Consider the following 8,362-nt stretch of genomic DNA (forward strand, 5'->3'; position numbering starts at 1 on the left):
AGTCCAGCCTGGGCAACATAGTGAGGACCTGTCATTGCAAAAAAATAAAAATAAAAATGGAAAGGAAGTCCTACCTTGGAAATGATCTGATGTTTACTATGCTTAAAAACTGTGTGTCAGTCAAGCACCTGAGGAAGTGCACATGCAGGTCTTGTGACTTTACTTGAACATCCTCATGTTTGTACTTTCACCCACCACAATTTCAGGTGCACACAGACAAGTCCAGAGCTGACCACCTGCCTGCAGCCGGGCGAATTTCCCTGAACAAGTCTCAGCATCAGAACTTGATGAGCTCCAAGCCTCCTGTTTGTTTATAAAATAAAGCTCCTCTTACTCATTTTGCCTTTGGGTGGAAGCAGAAAACATTCATTAAAATAAAGGAAATAAATTTAAGAATAATTCAAAATTGCATTTTAAGGATTGTCACATGGTAGAAAACCAAACTGAATACTATTAGTGATAAGATGGCAATAATGAAAAATATTTAATAATGTCTGTTGTAATTTGAACATTGTTTTATTGTTATTATTTTATTTTAATATGGAGCTCTTCATGAATTTGCATGTCCTCCTTGCACAGAGGCCATGCTGATCTCTCCAGCATTCCAATTTTAGTGTATGTGCTGCTGAAGCAAGCATGTAACTTGAAGTTTATTTTCAGACTTGGGAGTTGTATGTATTGATAGTCATGTTGTTCCACCTTCAAATGGGTTTTTACTTCTCTTTTTTTTTTTTGGAGGTAGAGTCTCACTCTGTCACCTAAGTTGGAGTGAAGTGGTACGATCTTGGCTCATTGCAACCTCCCCCTCCTGGTTCACGTGATTCTCGTGCCTCAGCCTCCCAAGTAGCCATGATTACAGGTGTGCATCACTATGCCTGGCTAACTTTTTGTAGTTTTAGCAGAGATGGGGTTTCATCATGTTGACCAGGCTGATCTCTAACTCCTGACCTCAAGTGGTCTGCCCACCTTGGCCTCCGAAAGTGCTGGGATTATAAGTGTGAGCCACCACTCCTGGCCCTGATTTTTTTTTACTTCTATTTCACAGTGACATGACTCGGTGGATTTGAAAAAGTGATCCCTGTACTGGTGTGTTTTTCATTTCATCACTAGCTTTAATTTTTAATTTTTAAAAAAGCTTCTTGGAATAGGTATCTTGCTTAAAAACACATCAGATAACTTAAATGCCAGAAGAATAAGAGTGGTGAGGAAAAGAAAAAGGCTGTTTTTCAAATACAGCTGGGCTTTAAGGCAGTCTGTGCTCTTGGAAGAAATTTTGTAAGCAGAAGTGATGCAAGTCAAATCTAATTTTCCCATACAAACAATGCTATGACTATAGGGTTATTTTACTAAACAAAGACTTAATGCCTAGGTTTTTTTTTTGTTTTTTTTTTTGAGACAGTGTCTCGCTTTGTTGTCCAGGCTGAAGTGCAGTGGTGCGATCTTGGCTCACTGCAAGCTCTGCCTCCCAGGTTCACGCCATTCTCCTGCCTCAGCCTCCTGAGTAGCTGGGACGACGGGTGCCCGCCACCACGCCCGGCTAATTTTTTGTGTTTTTAGTAGAGACGGGGTTTCACCGTGTTAGCCAGGATGGTCTCGATCTCCTGACCTCATGATCTGCCTACCTTGGCCTCCCAAAGTGCTGGGATTACAGGCGTGAGCCACTGCACCTGGCCATGCCTAGTTTTTAAAGGAATACTTTAAATACCCCTTTGATTCAACTGCAAGTGTATGGTGTGGCGCTTCTGAGGCACATGCAAATTGGTGAAGGAGAGCAGCTGGTTGCACATTATTTATTACTTGATTTATGCAAGAGAACCCCTGAAATGGGGGCAGATAAGATTGGAGGATCCTGGAGAAGCTCTGGTCTCAATCTAGGAACTTTAGAAAATCTGGGGTGCGGCTGATGAAAGGTCTAGCCAAGGAGTGGGCCATGTGGCCCGAAGGAAGAGTACTGAGGCTTCATGATGCCTGGGCTGCTCAATGGTGAGCAGAGCTGAGAATGAACCATCAGAAAGGAGTGACATCAGCAGGATGGAGGACCGGTGCTCCCCATGCATATTTTCCACAGCAGCCACCCACAGTCAAAAGTGCCTCTATGGGAACTTTGGGATCTAGATGGGAGTGGCCAAACCCCAGTGGAGTCCAAGATTGAGCAAAGCCATTTTAGGAAGACAGAACCAGGTGGCAGCTTGTTGATGATGGTCCCAGTCACACACCTGGGAACAGTCCTGTCCCTCTGCAAACTTGGCTATAGCTGATGTCTGGCCTTGATCCTGCAACCAACTCCATCTGCCAAGCCAGGGATGTGGGAAGAGCCATGCCCACCTGTACTTCCAGTAGCAGGCCCACCCAGCTCAGTCCAGGCTGTGGATGATGAAGCAGCCAGTGACGCAGTTCTAGCTCCTCTCAGCTGGGCTCTGGGAGTAGCACTGTCTACCAAGGGACCTGATCGGAGACACATTCACCTGAACAATGGAAATACAACACACCAAAACTCGTGAGATACAGCAGAAGCAGTTCTAAGAGGGAAGTTTATAGTGATAAATGCCTGCATGAATAAAAAAGAAAGATCTCAATTAAACAACTTAACTTTACACATCAAGAAATTAGAAAAAGAAGGACTAATTAACCCAAACTTAGAAGGAGGGTAGTAATAAAGACTAAAGCAGAAGTAAATGAAATAGAGATAAGAAAGACAACTGAAAACCTATGTAACAAACCTGCACATCCTACACATGTAACCCTGAACTTAAAAGTTAAAAAAAGAAAAGATCAACAAAACTAAGAGCTGATGTTTCTTGAAAGGATCAACAAAATTGACAGACCTTTAGCTAGACTAAGAGAAAAAAGAGAGATGACTCAAATAAAAAAAGAGAGAGGGCTCAAGTAAAATAATAAATTAAAGAGAAGACATTACAGTTGATACTATAGAAATACAAAGGATTATGAGACACTAGGATAAACAATTATACTCCAGGCCGGGCGCGGTGGCTCAAGCCTGTAATCCCAGCACTTTGGGAGGCCGAGACGGGCGGATCACAAGGTCAGGAGATCGAGACCATCCTGGCTAATACGGTGAAACCCCGTCTCTACTAAAAAATACAAAAAACTAGCCGGGCAACGAGGCGGGCGCCTGTAGTCCAGCTACTTGGGAGGCGGAGGCAGGAGAATGGCGTAAACCTGGGAGGCGGAGCTTGCAGTGAGCTGAGATCCGGCCACCGCACTCCAGCCTGGGCGACAGAGCCAGATTCCATCTCAAAAAAAAAAAAAAAAAAAAAAATTATACTCCAGCAAATGGAGAAGCCCAGAAGAAATGGATAAATTCCTAGAAACAGACAAGCTACCAAGATTGAATCAGAAACAAACAGAGAATCTGAACAAACCTATAACTAGTAAGGAGATTGAATGAGTAATCAAAAACCTTTCAACCAAGAAAAGCTCAGGACTAGATGGCATCACTGGTGAATTCTACCAAACATTTAAAGAAGAACTAATACCAATTCCTAAAATCTCCCAAAAAATGAAAGAGGAGGGAACATCTTCAGACTCATTTAATGAAGCTCATATTTCCCTGATACCAAAGACAGATAAGGACACAATGAGAAAAGAAAACTACAGGCCAATATTCCTGATGAACATAGATGAAAAAATTCTCTACAAAATACTAGCTAATTGAATTCAATAGCACATTACCAGAATCATACACCATGAAGAAGTGGGATTTATCCCTGGATACAAGAATGGTTCAACATATGCAATACCATTTCCTGAAGCTTTTCCCATAAGATCAGGAGCAAGGATACTCACCCTCATCATTTGTTTTTAAGATAGTACCACGAATTCTAGCTAGAGTAGTTAGCTAAGAAAAGGAAATAAACGACATCCAAATTGAAAAGGAATTAGCTACACCGTCTCTGTTTGCAGATGACATGATCTCACCCACAGAAACATCCTAAAGTCTCTGTCAAAAAACTGTTAGAACTGATAAGCAGATTCAGTAAAGTTATACAATGCAAAACAATGTCCAAAAATTAGTTTCATTTCTGTACACTAAAAGTGACTAATCAAAAAGACATTTAGAAAACAATCCTATTTACAGTAACATCAAAAAGAAGAGAGTACTTAGGAATACATTTAACCAAGGAGATGAAAGATCTGTACACTGAAAAACTATAAGACATTAATGAAAGAAATTGAAGAAGGCACAAATAAATGAAAAGACAGCACATTTTCATGGAAAGGAAGAATTAATGTTAAAATGTCCACACTACCCAAAATAATCTATAGATTTAATGAAATTCCTATCAAAATTTCAATGACATATTTCACAGAAATAGGAAAAAACAATTCTAAAATTTTTCTGAAACCTCAAAAGACTCTGAATAGCCAAAGCAATTTTGAGTAAGAAGAACAAGGCTGGGAGCATCACATGTCCTACTGTCAAACTATATTACAAAGCTGTAGTAATCAAAAGAGTATGGTATTGGCATAAAAACAGACACATAGAACAAAGGAACAGAGTAGAGTCCAGAAATAAATCTACAGCCATATGGTCAACTAATCTTTGACAAGGGTACCATGAAGACACGATGGGGAAAGGATAGTCTCTTCAATAAATGGTGTTGGGAAAACTGGATATCCATATGCAGAAGAATGAAATTAGACCCTTATCTTGCATCACACACAAAAATAACTCAAAGTGGATTAAAAGACTTAAACGTAAGACCTGAAACATAAAACTCCTAGGAGAAAACACAGGGAAAAATCTCCTTGACACTGGTCTTGGCAATGAGTTTTTTTGAATGTGACAACAAATGCACATATTACAAAGAACAAAAATAGAAAAATGGAATTACATCAAAATAAACGCTTCTGCATAGCAAAGGAAACAATGAACAAAATGAAATGACAACTTACAAAATAGGAGAAAATGTTGTTTGCAAACCATGTATCTGATAGTTACTATCTAAAATATACAAGAAATTCATACCACTCAATGCCTGAAAACCAGATACTTTGATTAAAAATAGGCAAACGACCTGAGTAGACATTTATCCATAGAAACATACAAATGTCCAACAGTTATATGAAAAGGTTCTTGGCAATACTAATCGTGAGGAAAATGCAAATCAAACCCACAATGAGATAAAGACAAGGGATAATAAGTGTTGGTGAAATGTAGATTGTTACAGCCATTATGGAAAATGATACGGAGTTTCCTCAAAGATCAAACGTGGAACTACCAAATGACCTGGAAATCCCACTTTTGGGTATATATCCAAAGGAAATGAAATCTGTATGTGGAAGAGATATCTTTACTCCCATGTTCATTACAGCACTATTCACAATAGTGAAGATATGGAAACAACCTAAACATTTGTCAGTGGGTGAATGGATAAAGAAAATGTGGTACATATACACAGTGGAATATTGCTCAGCTGTAACAAAGGAAAATCCTCATGGATGATCCTGGAGGACATTATGTTAAGTAAGATAAACTGGACACAGAAAAAGAAACACTGAATGATCTAAGTAGTAGATCCAATACTACTAGTAGTACTCCAATAGCTTATTAGTAGTACCCAAAGGACACACACGTAGGTAATGTTATTTGCGATTAGATGTTTTCTCTTCACCTCTTTCTCCAGCATTTTTCACTCCTCTTGTTTTTGTGACCCAAAAGATATGTTTCTTTGAGAGTGGAAATTGTGTAACAGAAATGTGACTTTTGTATTTTATCCTTAGCTATTTTCCACGAAACACATGCATGTAATGTTTTGACTTTCAGAAAAAGAGAGGTGAGAGCAAAATGAAATGATTTTAAGGCGTGCCAGGCAGTCAGGGACAGAGGGAAATTTTCCTTCTAAACTGTGTCCAGGCAGGCTCTGGAGGCTGTTCTGCAGCTAGCTGAGGCAAGACTGAGTTTCAGATCAATCTGGCACTTGAGGTCTGAGCTGGGTTAGTTCAGGGGCAAGAGTGCCCACGAGCTACCGCCATCCATGCTGGAAGGGTCTCCTAAGCCTGTCCTGCAGCCCAGCCACCACGCCTGCACTGACCCATGAACGACATGTCAGGCACCACAGAGTCTTATTCATAAGCTCATGTTTTTGGAAGAAAGGTCCAGAGTCTCTAAAAATGAGCAGTGAGACAGTGACATCATAATGGTATTTATTATTTCAGGTTAGACTGGCACCTACTAAATCATTACGGCCACAGGTAGGTTTTTCCACCGAGAGAAGCCTTCTTTTTCCCTCTAAAGCTGGATTACTGGGAGACTGAGCATGTGCGCTCCATCGGGGTGCCAGCCTGGGTGGAGTAGAGGCCCAAAAGATTCCCGCTTCATTTTATTTCCACACATTCCCCACCCTAGAAGCTGAATAGATTAATTTTTATGAGGCACAGACTGGGCAAGGCTCAGACACAGGCCCTCCTCCTGCCACCATCACTGTGTGAGCAGGACCTAAGGACCGTCTCAGGACACCCTGCTCCCAAATGCCTCCTTTTGGGCCTGAAATCCCCATTTTGCTTAAACCTTTAAGTTCAGGCTTTCAAGGACCCTATTAACACAGATTTTCAGTTTATTTGGAAAATAAAACAAATAAGATTACTAGCATTTTATCATAGATTAATTTATCCTATTACCCTAGCCTAGAAAGGCCCAGGAGAAAGAGACTGATAAATTTAGGTGGGGAAGGAAAGGGATGAAAAAGAGCCAGTGAATAGGACTCTGCCTAGGGAATGTTTAGTGTGCTTACTGGTGATGTGTGTGCACATGTGCATGAGCATATGTGTATGCATCTGTGTATGTGTGTGGATGCATATGTGTGCTATGCACATGCATGCAAGTGCACATATGCACAGGTACATGTATGTGCTGCACACGTGTGCATGGATGTGTGTGCACACATGCACGTGTGTGCATATGTGTGTGTGTATATGTGTATGTACAGAGTAGATGAGGTGGGAGTGGATGGGAGATAGAAGTAGTACCAGGCTACAAAATCATCTAGATGGATGCTAGGACTTGAGCATATATTGAGCATATAAATATATACATGCATATATATATACATTCATGCCAACCTAAGTGGACTTTTAAACCAAATCCAGAAAGTAAGATAGTCCTTAAGAGAGTAATCTTAGTGATCATCTAATTACCCAAGTTGCATTTTATTTTATTTTATTTTTGAGATGAAGTCTCACTCTGCTGCCGAGGCTGGAGTGCAGTGGCGCAATCTCAGCTCACTGTAACCTCTGTCTGCCAGGTTCAAGTGATTCTCCTGCCTCAGCCTCCTGAGTAGCTGGGACTACAGGCACGCGCCACCACATCTGGCTAAATTTTTTGTTTTTCAGTAGAGATGGTGTTTTACCATGTTGGTCTCGAACTCCTGACTCAAGTGATTTACCCACCTCAGCCTCCCAAAGTGCTAGGATTACAGGCGTGAGCCATCGCACCTGGCCCCCATGTTGCATTTTAGATATGAAAAAATTCTGGCCGGGCGCGGTGGCTCAAGCCTGTAATCCCAGCACTTTGGGAGGCCGAGGCGGGTGGATCACGAGGTCAGGAGATCAAGACCATCCTGGCTAACACGGTGAAACCCCGTATCTACTAAAAATACAAAAAACTAGCCGGGCGAGGTGGCGGGCGCCTGTAGTCCCAGCTACTAGGAGGCTGAGGCGGGAGAATGGCGTGAACCCGGGAGGCGGAGCTTGCACTGCACTCCAGCCTGGGCGACACAGCGAGACTCCGTCTTGGAAAAAAAAAAAAAGAAAAAAAGAAAAAATTCCAAGGGGTCTGGGCACTTAAGAAGTCTCTATTTCTTTCCTATTGAGTGAAGGGTGATCTTGCCTTGGGGATGCCCCAGAAACACAACTCCCTGGGGCTCCATGAGCCAGCCTGGGGACTGCTGAGGGGAATTTTCCTTTCTCCTTGGGGCTGTGGTTTTCCTTATGTTCATGATTTCTTTCCCTGTCTCGCAGCAGCTGCATCATTAAACTAACCTGGCGCCTGAAAAGAAGGATAACTCTCTGCTGAGATTAATGATAATGCACTTAAATTTACATAACACGTCAAGTCCAGAAGGATCCCAAAGTGCGGTGTAAACCTCCTAGAAGGGCTGAGATGCAACAGGTTTCCTCTGCAACCTCACAGAGCCAGGCAGGTGGAGCAGGAAGGCAGCTCAGCTTCTGTTTCTTAACGATGCTAGCTGCGGTAGCTCAACTTCAGGCTGAATGGTCAGGAAGAACAAAATGCTTGACAGACTTTTGTGTGGATGTTAAGCTTTTGCAACACTCAGCTCAGCCACTTAGAAGAAATGGTTTTACATCAGTTTTGCAGAAAAGGATTGGAAGCTCAATGTGA

The 8,362-nt window shown here is 41.7% G+C and overlaps 1 pseudogene; it reads right to left on the reverse strand.

Moving 5' to 3' along the window:
- Positions 1-534: 534 nt before the first annotated feature.
- LOC117079678 lies at positions 535-634 on the reverse strand (annotated as a pseudogene).
- Between the last annotated feature and the right edge of the window lie 7,728 nt (positions 635-8,362).

This window comes from Trachypithecus francoisi, unplaced genomic scaffold (assembly GCF_009764315.1).
Source record: "Trachypithecus francoisi isolate TF-2019V2 unplaced genomic scaffold, Tfra_2.0 Lachesis_group7, whole genome shotgun sequence".
In the NCBI taxonomy this organism is placed as follows: Eukaryota; Metazoa; Chordata; class Mammalia; order Primates; family Cercopithecidae; genus Trachypithecus; species Trachypithecus francoisi.